Here is a 12,247-nt window from a genome sequence, read left to right as displayed (position 1 = left end):
TGATTGTGAACAAGATGTAGCATATAAATCAATCAAACTATCTCAAGCACACAAATTTAAATCATTCTCAGGTTAATATTTAATTTTATTAATATAGATTTTTTTATCTAAACAACTTTCAACCATAATTATTTAATGTTTCGTGTTGATATTTCAATTTTCTTTAATGTTAATAATCCTTTTTAATATTAATAAATATAATATTATTGCTGAAAAAATTTTGTATAAATTTATATAAGCGGCTAATAAGAGCAGATTCAACATCAAGGTTAAACAACTAATTTATTACATCTAATTTATGTATACTGATACAAACAATACAGTTTAAATTAAAACTATAAAAATAGACTCGAAAATTGAAACAAATTAGGAAGCGAACGTTTCGATCCAAATCGTTTTTCGGATCTTCTTCAGCGCAGTATAAAAAGCAAAATTAAAATCAACAAAGTCTAAATGTTTTTACGTATAAACGTCTAATAAACATATTTAAACGCCGTTACATCAGTAAACGAAATAAAACGTCGTAAGATTAATATGACTCTCGCTAAGCTATCACATTTACGTTACTGTGGGAAGCGATCCTCTCTAGTTTTCTGACTACGAGGTTGGCAGGTGTTAGAATATAAAATATTAATCGCATCCTATAAATTAAAATAATTTTCTCAATACACCTCAATAATTATAAGATCCAAAGTCAAGTGCGTTATAAAACAATAATCTAACATATGGTATAAAAAAATGCTAATAAAAACTTACATGTATTTATGATGTAACAATATTTTAATTGTAACAGTTACAACAGTAACACTAGTAAAATCCTCATGTCAGTAGAACGGCTCAGAGGAAACTGAAGCTCAGTTGGAAACGAAAAGTGACAAACAATTATAATCATTTTGTATTTGTTATTTAACCTTAGAGTTTAGGTAGTCTCTCTATAGCTTCAATATAAATATCGGATAGATTTTCAGTATCAGTCTGTAAATTGAGACTATTATTTTGTCTTTTTATGTATATCATTTCTGATACTGATCTTTTTCCGTAATAAATTTCTTTATCTAAAATATTAATGTTGTCCCAATCAAATTCATGGTTAAAATTAACGCGGTGGTCCGTTATTACTGATTTAGTATTAGTATTTCTAACAATGTGTTTCTTATGTTCAGAAATTCTTGTGGTCAGTCTTCTACTAGTCTGGCCCACGTAAGAAGCGTCGCAGTTTGAACAAATAATTTTGTAAACAACGTTTGTATTATTCATTGTAGAAATAGTATCTTTATGTACTCGTATGTATTTATTTAGTTTATTATTATTAAATTAATTAAATAAATTAGAAAAAAAAAATTAGAAAATAAAAAATAAATTAGAAAATAAAAAAATTAGAAAATAATAATAAAATTTTTTACAAAAAAAAAAACTCCCGACTGCTGCCAACAAAGTTTTAATGTTTAAACTAGAAAAAAAATTAGAAAATAAAAAATAAAAAATAAAAATAAAAAATAAAAAATAAAAAACAAAAAATAAAGTAAAACGAAAGAAAAATTAAAAATAAAAATAAAAATTAGAAAATAAATAAAAAATAAAAAACAAAATTAAAGTAAAAAACAAAACAAAAACAAAACAAAAATTAAAAATAATAAAAGAACAAAAAATTATAAGTATAAAAAATAAGCTTGTAAAAGTTTGAAATAATCACACATAAATATAGTCTGTTGTTTATTATATAATTTTTCTTATTTAAATTTATTGTTATCATACATATTTAGCGCTATATAATTTACAAAAATTTCAGATTTTTGAATTCAAAAAATTTTTTTAATTATAATTATTATTATTAATTTTACAATTTACAGGAGCAGTCGGCAGACGCCGCGCTAAATTTGAGACATATACGCACGCGCACGTTTTATGTAATAAATAGACACAAACACAAATATCGATACTCAACGGATGTACTCACACACTCATACACATGTACGCGCACGAAGTCACGCGCGCACGTACGCACATATGTACGCACTCATGCGCGCAAACACGCGCATACGAACATATGAATACCCGCATTCATACACATACTGACATGCACTCACATACGCACACACGCATATGTATACTGACGCTGCGGAACACTTAGCGCGGCGTCTCCCGACTGCTCCTGTAAATTGTAGAATTAATAATAATAATTATAATTAAAAAAATTTTTTGAATTCAAAAATCTGAAATTTTTGTAAATTATATAGCGCTAAATATGTATGATAACAATAAATTTAAATAAGAAAAATTATATAATAAACAACAGACTTTATTTATGTGTGATTATTTCAAACTTTTACAAGCTTATTTTTTATACTTATAATTTTTTGTTCTTTTATTATTTTTAATTTTTGTTTTGTTTTTGTTTTGTTTTTTACTTTAATTTTGTTTTTTATTTTTTATTTATTTTCTAATTTTTATTTTTATTTTTAATTTTTCTTTCGTTTTACTTTATTTTTTGTTTTTATTTTTATTTTTTATTTTATTTTTATTTTCTAATTTTTTTTCTAGTTTAAACATTAAAACTTTGTTGGCAGCAGTCGGGAGTTTTTTTTTGTAAAAAATTTTATTATTATTTTCTAATTTTTTTATTTTCTAATTTATTTTTTATTTTCTAATTTTTTTTTCTAATTTATTTAATTAATTTAATAATAAAAAAAATTTCTTAATATATGTATGTTCTTGATGTTTCTTCTATTCCTCATTCCTGCTTGTGATTATAATCATATATTATGGCCATTGGTGATTCCTCTACTCTTTCTTCAGATAATAAGGCGCAACATTGCTGCCAACATGCACATTTAGAGTGCGGCGCAACTATGCTGCCCATATATGTACCGCAAGCTTCCTGCTACTCTTCTTTTTGCTGTTCTTATGCTGTTTCTTCATTCTTTTGTCTCTCTGCTTCTTCATCCTACACATGTAAAAGTTTTTATTATGTAATATATATATTACAATGTATATAATATAATAATAATAATAATAAAGACACACATACACTCACCATGTAACTGCAATGTTCTATATTCTTTCCAAATATTTTTCTGCTACAATTTTTTTAATTAATATAATATAAATAGAGAGATAAATAAAAAAAAATAGCTAGATAGATAGATTGATAGATAGAGAGAGACAGATGACAAAGACAGATGACAACAATATCTTATATCAAATACGTAAACTTGTACGCAGTTATAATTATGGCTTCGACAAATATATTAACTTTCTTATGGCTATATAAGTTTATACATTATGTAATCACAAGTAAGTTTATATATTTGTATAGCCTTAATTATTATTAAATATGTGAATAATCTTTTGTAGTAGATAATTGGCTATGTAAGTTAATATATTTGTCTGCATTGCCATAATTATTAGTGCGTAAGCTAATATCTTTGTATAACTATAAATATATTTGTATACATATTTTTAATTAATTATATAATTATTATATAATATACAAATAAAAGAGAAAATAACTATATACATTTATACAATTATATATGTGGATATTTATAGCAATGTAGCTACGCAGCAAATTTAATAGCAAATAAGTGGCTACGCAGACAAATATAAATTCATATAGCCATGTTATGACTACAACAGATTAATTATATTATTAATTATATTATATATTTTATTATATTATATTATATTATATTTTATTATATTATATTTTATTATATTATTTATTATATTATATTATATATTTTATTAATTATTAATAACAAGACTTACTCGTTTTCTATTATTAATAATGTTTTCTTCTTCAGATATCTCCAAGCGAGTATCTTCTTCCTACATATAAATAAAGAAACAATAAATAAATAATAATAACAATATCCTAAATAAAGAAAAAAACAATAAATATAAAAGAAGAAACTTATTCCTTTATTTATATCTTCTTGAGATATATCCATAATAATACACTTCACTTAATATTGGTGTTGACAATAACACGCAACAGGTGACAGCTAACCTATCCTATCAGTCCCGCCATTATTACTTCGAGATGTATATACCAATGTCACCAACATTCCCTATCCGGATACTACAACGAATCTCATTGGTGAATCATTTTTTCCTCTTAGGTTCACACAGCAGCCAATGAGAGACCGTATTGACGAAATAATACTCATTTTTCACTTTTTATTAATAGAATAAATAACGATAATAATACGCTTTAAACCTTTCTTGATTAATAAGAAACTTATGTTCCAAAGTTGATATAAAACTATGCAGTAGTTATCGAGAATTAAGGTCACGACCGATCCGGGCTCGATGAAACGCATACTCCCTCTCTTTTCGTCAACCTACGGTTGGCAGCAGTCGGGAGAAAAACTAAAGAAGGATAATTTAATATTCATGTTCCTAATAATATTTCTAAATTGTTCCGTCAATCCGGGTAAAAATGGAATAGTGAAAAAACGTCTTTTCACTATTATTATTATTATTGTTGTTACCGTTAGTTGTGGTATTTTTTAATTTTTTGAATAAAATTAATAGACGTTGGTTAATAGTATTAAAGATCAAGTGAAGCGGATAACAGTTTTCTAAAAGTATGTTGACAACGGTAACGAGATTTTTATAATGAAATCGTGGATGTGACAATAAATAAAATTGTTCTATCCACTAGACCGTATATAGTTCCTCTCTTTTGACACAAAGGATGCTGAGACAAGAAGTGTAAATATCTCCCCAAGAATGTCGGCTTGTGATACCAATCAGTGATTATCTTGTTGTTTTCTAAAATTAGTGTCAAATCTAAAAAGTTTATTTTATTATTATCGTCAGTTTCCAGAGTGAATTGGAGTCTATTGTGATAAGAATTAAAAGTCATAAGTGTGTGGTCAATTAAAGTCAATGGAACAGTCAATACAATGTCGTCAACATATCTAAAGTAAATCGGGGGTGTGAATTTTAATAATCGTAATGATTTATTCTCAAGATCTTGTAAAACTAAATCCGCAATCACTGGTGAGAGAGGAGAACCCATGGGCGTTCCAAAGGTTTGGCGGTAGATAACGTTATTAAAAATAAAAAAGGTAAAATTTAAAACTAAGCTTATTCCATTTAAAAATTCTGATTTTGATAAGTCACAATTCTTAGAAATAAATTCCCATCTGGAGGAAATACTTTCAAGAGCCAAATCATTAGGAACGTTAGTGAATAGTGAGACAACATCTAACGAGATTAATTTAAATTCATTCTCAATGTGAATCTGTGTGACAATTTTTTCACTAGTTTGAAACCGTTGTCAACACGACCTTCAGGCACTGGGAGGCTTTTAACTATAATCTTGTGCAGGAAATTCGCTAAGTTATACAGAGGAGTGTCCACCGATGACACTATTAATCTGAACGGGCAGTTTTCTTTATGGACTTTAGGCAAGCCATATGCCCTGGGGAGAGTTCCATCAGTAAATAACAAAAGTCTGTATTCATTAGTTGAAATAACCTTAGAATTTTTCCAACGAACTAATAAGTCATGAAGACTGTTTATCAATTTCCTAGTAGGGTCTTTTTTAACCAACGTATACGTATTATTATCTTTCAACAAGTCTTCAATACTTTGTATATATTTATCTTTATCCAATGCCACCGTTATATTTCCTTTATCCGCACGTGTAAGGATAAGATTTTTATTTTCTTTTAAGAAATTATTAGTAATGTGGTTTAAATGTGAAAGCGTATTATTTGCTTCATTCGTAGGATAAGAATAAGTCGAAATAGATTTTATCACATTACTTGTTCGATTTCTTATAATTGTACGTTCTCTAACCGGTAATTTTCTAATATTATTTTCAATGTTCTTAACAAACTCTATCGTTAAATTAGTTCTGTTGTCAAAAGGTAAACTAAAATTACTCCCCAACTGTAAAAAACATTGGATATTATCGGGAATATTAATTGAAGACTTGTTGATAAACCATTTATCTTTCAACTGTTTTAAATCTTGACATGTATTGTTGAAACAGGCAGGATTTATTTTAACGTCCGTTATTCTATCCGAGGTGTTCCGCGTTACTTCGTTATTATTAAAAGAAACATAATTAGGACATGATTGTATTGGTAGCTTAAGTTTTGAATCTAAATTATTATATTGATAATTATAGTGTATCGGTTTTATGTCACAAATGTTTAGTTTTTTCTGTAATAAAAAATTAAATTTTTTATTGTATCTATTATTTTCTTTTAAAAAATGAGTATATAGCAAACCACTTTGTCTATTAAAAAATTCATTGCAAACGTGATAACGTGGGTAACAACAATAATAATAATAATAGTGAAAAGACGTTTTTTCACTATTCCATTTTTACCCGGATTGACGGAACAATTTAGAAATATTATTAGGAACATGAATATTAAAGTATCCTTCTTTAGTTTTAATAAACTAAATAAATACATACGAGTACATAAAGATACTATTTCTACAATGAATAATACAAACGTTGTTTACAAAATTAATTGTTCAAACTGCGACGCTTCTTACGTGGGCCAGACTAGTAGAAGACTGACCACAAGAATTTCTGAACATAAGAAACACATTGTTAGAAATACTAATACTAAATCAGTAATAACGGATCACCGCGTTAATTTTAACCATGAATTTGATTGGGACAACATTAATATTTTAGATAAAGAAATTTATTACGGAAAAAGATCAGTATCAGAAATGATATACATAAAAAGACAAAATAATAGTCTCAATTTACAGACTGATACTGAAAATCTATCCGATATTTATATTGAAGCTATAGAGAGACTACCTAAACTCTAAGGTTAAATAACAAATACAAAATGATTATAATTGTTTGTCACTTTTCGTTTCCAACTGAGCTTCAGTTTCCTCTGAGCCGTTCTACTGACATGAGGATTTTACTAGTGTTACTGTTGTAACTGTTACAATTAAAATATTGTTACATCATAAATACATGTAAGTTTTTATTAGCATTTTTTTATACCATATGTTAGATTATTGTTTTATAACGCACTTGACTTTGGATCTTATAATTATTGAGGTGTATTGAGAAAATTATTTTAATTTATAGGATGCGATTAATATTTTATATTCTAACACCTGCCAACCTCGTAGTCAGAAAACTAGAGAGGATCGCTTCCCACAGTAACGTAAATGTGATAGCTTAGCGAGAGTCATATTAATCTTACGACGTTTTATTTCGTTTACTGATGTAACGGCGTTTAAATATGTTTATTAGACGTTTATACGTAAAAACATTTAGACTTTGTTGATTTTAATTTTGCTTTTTATACTGCGCTGAAGAAGATCCGCCCCCCACCAACCCCCCGATTTGGCTCGAACGTCGCTTCCTACTTTGTTTCCCTTTTCGCGTCTATTTTATAGTTTACTTTCCACCGGTATTGTTTGTATCCGTATCCCTCCATTCGCTGTCATCACTTAGTGGTTTAACTTGCTGTTGCCTTGCCTTATAGCCGCTTATATCCCTTTATCCCACACTTTTTCAGCACATAAATTATATTATTCTCTACACACGATTTATTACCATTCCCAATTGCAAATGAACTCTCCACCCGCCCCCTTCCCCTATTCTGGTGCCTTTTGCCTGCCCGTGGTTTCGCTCCCCCCCCTACCTATCTTACTCCTCTTCCCTCTTACCAGTCTTGTGCTTTTCCCACGTCGCGTGTATGTTGCCCTTTCCTTTTTTGTCTTCGCAACTGTGTCTAGTGCTCGCTCACATTCCTGTGTGCGGCCTAGTCCCTCGATGCTGTGTTTTTTGTTTAGACTTGCAGTCTTACTTGACTGTCAATAAAAAATAAAAACTTACCATTTTAATCTCCTCTCTTCTTCTCCCCTCAGGAACTCGATGAAAATCCCAGGAGGAGATATTCTAGTTTCCTGCTACGTCCGTTTTTCCTTCTCACCAACCAAAATAGTATCGGGTCGACTCGATCACCTCACCGCTCAACCCGCGATAAATCAACTATATCGCGAAAAACACTAAAATGCCCTAGGTCTGAATACATACCGCTAGCACCATCGCTGGGACATTCCCCGCGAATTTACAAAAAATATTGAAGCATTGTCTTCACATCGCCATGCTAATTCATAGATATGCCTGGAAAAATTTTGTCCCGCATAAAAACTCTGGCGCTAAGTGATAGACAAAATTTCACCAATTACGTTTTTTTTCAAACTCATTATTTGAAATTTAATAGTACACTTGCGTCGAATACGTGAGTACGCGAGAGACGAAATTCGAAAAAATGTAACTAACTTAACTCCGAGAGCCGTATTTATACGTTTTTATCAAGATGGGGAATTTTCAGGTAACTTTTCTCGATTTTATTTTATCTTTTTTTCTCATACCCGAGTATTCTTACCCTTGTTTTATATATATGTTAATATTTACTTAGATATAGAAATATTTAATTTAGGGCAATATTTACTTAATTACAAAAAGTTTATGGAAATCAAGATGAGGAATTTTTAGTTATCTTTTCTCTATTTTATTTTATCTTTTTTATCTTTTTTCTCATGCCCGAGTATTCTTACCCTTGTTTTATATATAAATATATATATATATATGGTAATATTTACTTATTGTTAGATACAGAAAATATTTAATCTAGGGCGATATTTACTTAGCTACAAAAAGTTTATGGAAATCAAGATGAGAAATTTTCGGGTATCTTTTCTCGATAGCGGTAGGAATTTTATATTTTCTCTGTAGTCAGATTTAAAAATTATATCATTTATATTGTTTAAAAAATTCCCCTTCCACATTAAAAATTATATCGTTTATATTGTTTAAAAAATTCCTCTCCCACATAATTTTTATTATACTACACATGCATTTTCTCCCTATTACTTTTATGTTTAATAAATTCCCTTCACGCATTAAAAATTATATCATTTATATTGTTTAAAAATTCCCCTTCCAGCATAATTTTATTTATCTGCGCATGCCTTTTCTCCCTACCACTTCTATTTTATGCTTCTTATAAATTTTTCTTGAAATCTTCGCTCACTCGTCTTTCATCGTCCGGACTTTCAAGTTTCGTTAGTAAAAAGATAGTTAGTAAAAAAGTTCTCGATTTTTCGATTTTTCCGCGTCTTTGATTATTAAATCTTTGATTTTCTACGCGTAGCAACTACCATGAACAATCTTAAGAAAATCGAGCCAAACAACCGCGCATGTTGCTTGTCACAACAATACGGATTGAATTCATCCTACACGAAGAAAAATTCAAGTGGGGTCTTATGACGGAAGACAACGTCGAACTGGATTTCTACCTGCTGTTAAATTAACGATCTCACGGAGCTGCAGGGATTTGCTTCGACATGGAAGTCGTGCAAAAATTTCAAGAAAAACATGGAAACGATGTCGAGCTACTTAAATGGTGATAAAATTAATTTGAGCTCGATCATCTTTAACAAGATAATTATAAATTTCACTACCGCATATGGTGCTAGAGCCATACTAATAACATATCGTGAAACGAGCAAGAAGATCTTTCTTCCGAAACTGCGGAGGATACGAACGAAAACGGACCGAAGGCGAAGAAGACGTAAAACTACAACATTGCGATAGTCATGCAGAGAACGACTTTTCAAGGTGTAGAAAATATAGTTAATTGTGTGAACGCTAATTTAAATCGTCTAAATTTATTTCAACTAATGTCAACGAATGTGCTCGATATTTAATTAACGAAATACAGTTAAAATCTTCCCTGTTCAACGGTAGCATTAATAGCAGTATCGTGGAAACTCACGATCAGAGGTAACAGTAAGGAAATAGAACGTAATGTACGCACCCAACTGAAAGATTTAACATTTCTCGATGTATACTTCGAGATAACATTTTTAGAAATAATTTCACTTTATTTCGAACAAATTGTATATGCAATTATATCAAAACGTAAATTTTAATAATTATTCGACGAATATTTTTTGAAATGATTGTGAATAATTTTGTTCTGTAAATATTTTAAATATAAATCATATTTGTACTTTTAAAACCATTGTTCAATTTTTCTTTCACTTACTCTTTCCAGAAATTTCCTCAACATGCATGTTCCTGTTTACCTTCATTAAGCAGCGAGTTATTTTAAAATAAAATTTTATCTGACATCTTTCTAATCTACGACGATGTATTATTATTTTTATCGTGACGCGAGTCGGAATGCTCGCCTGTACAAATATTTGCGTGTTCTTTTTTATTACCCTACGCCATTGTCAGCTACTACCTGCCACCGGTCGACCGCACGACGCTTTTCTTGGCCAAAATGTTTTACCCCACCCCGTCTAATATCGAACCATTTGATTCGACGAGCTATCCTTGCCATACGTATACCCGAACTGTTTTTACCCCACCCCCGTCCAATATCGACCATTTGATTCGACGAGCTATCCTTGCCATACGTATACCCGAACCCCCATGCCGTACTCTACGCAACTTTAGCTTAAATACCACATCTAATCCTTAGACTAGTAAGATCTCGTTTAGCTCAACATACTAGGACCCTGCTCGGAAACACGGAGGTCCCGGGTTCAAATCCAGAGAAAATCAGAAAAAATAAAAAATAAAAATTCTCATCCCCACCTTTCGGGCCAGTCGCCATTTTTTTTTCCCCCAACACCCTTTCCCCCTAACACCCACACTCGGAAAAGCCAGACGCCGGTGGTGGGGGAAAGATAAGATAAGACCCGGCGCCAGACGGGTCGGTGGTGGGGGTTTGTTTTGACGGGCCATACCTGCCATTATCTACTTATAAAATTAATAGGACTATATATAATGGTATTGAAAAATGGTATCTTACCGTGAAGTATTTTGTAAGCATGTTCTTAAGCTCATTAATGATATATAAGGGTATTTTTAGGCGCAGTCGTTATTTCAGACAATAATATTACGTTAATCTATCATTTACATCAAATCTTGTCTGTAAAATTTATAAATTATCTATTAGACAAATATATTGATAATGATCAAAATACTTGATTTTGGAAAAAAATTTTTTCTTTATATCATCCACAATTTCTCGTAATTCTATCATAGAATTTATGCTTCTGATTATAAAGCTAGCTTTGTTAGTTAGTTTTTCTTGCAGACGGCCATCTAAAATTGAATCAAAACATTTTGTAATAAAATACTATCGCAGCAGTAATGAATTTCAATAAATTATTTCAATAAATTTTGTGAAATTTTATGTATGTATGGAAAAATAAAACTGAAAGTAAATAAATTAAAAAAACAAAAAAACATTATTTTATTAAAATAAATAGAAAAATAAAGCCAAAATATAAAAAAAGGAATATGCGAGATGTTATTTTATAAAAATTTTAATTATTAAAGAAATAAATTTAACTAAATTTAAATAACATTAAGTAAAGTAAAATTTTAAATTGAACAATTGAAAAAAATTTTATAAAGATCTCGACTGCTTCGAATATATTATTTTTCTCTTATCTCTCATTAGTCGTATTTCTATTTTCCTACTCGTTTTTTATATCAATTTATTTGAATTTATTACTGTTTTATATGATATTTTTAATATTTTATACGATTTATTTTCTAGACATTCTATAAAATTTTTTGTAAAAGTAATATATTTGCGAGTGATAGATTAATGAAAAAAGTTACAAAATATTTAATAAACAAAATGAGAAGTACCTCTTAGAATACTTTTTTTCTTTATTTTCGTCATTTAATGCGTGCTCAGCGAATAGGATACCACTTTTGCAACCTAAAATCCGGCAATCTCGAGAGGTAAGTTCGTACTACTAACTCTGCAAAAAATAAAAAACGAATTAAATAAAGTCCGATGATAACACTATTCGCGTATAAGTTATTTGAACAAATTTCTTACTTTTTTTTCTGACACTTCACTGTAATAGTAATCTTGTGTTCTTTTTCTTTTTTCCTAACTTTAAAAATTCACTGGAGACGTTTTTTTATTCGCGTTTCACACTTTCATTAAATTCATGCTCTGGATTCCTGCTGAGCCACTGATCTAGGCTCTCCTACTACCTGCCGTTGTCACGTGACTCCCTTGGTAGGATACAAAAAGAAACAAGTCAGGTAAAATTAGGAAGGGTCCTGGGCGTCCACATAAGGGAGCAAAAAGGACATTTTGGTCTCTCCCCCTTGGAATTAGTAAAAAAATTAAGCATTTGCTCTTTTTTTTGACACACTAAGTAATACTAAAATTTATTTGCATATTTAATATAAAAGAAT

Source organism: Nylanderia fulva, unplaced genomic scaffold, assembly GCF_048542155.1.
Source record: "Nylanderia fulva isolate GAGA-0341 unplaced genomic scaffold, ASM4854215v1 Scaffold214, whole genome shotgun sequence".
NCBI classification, from domain to species: Eukaryota; Metazoa; Arthropoda; class Insecta; order Hymenoptera; family Formicidae; genus Nylanderia; species Nylanderia fulva.
Note: the sequence above shows the minus strand (reverse complement) of the source record.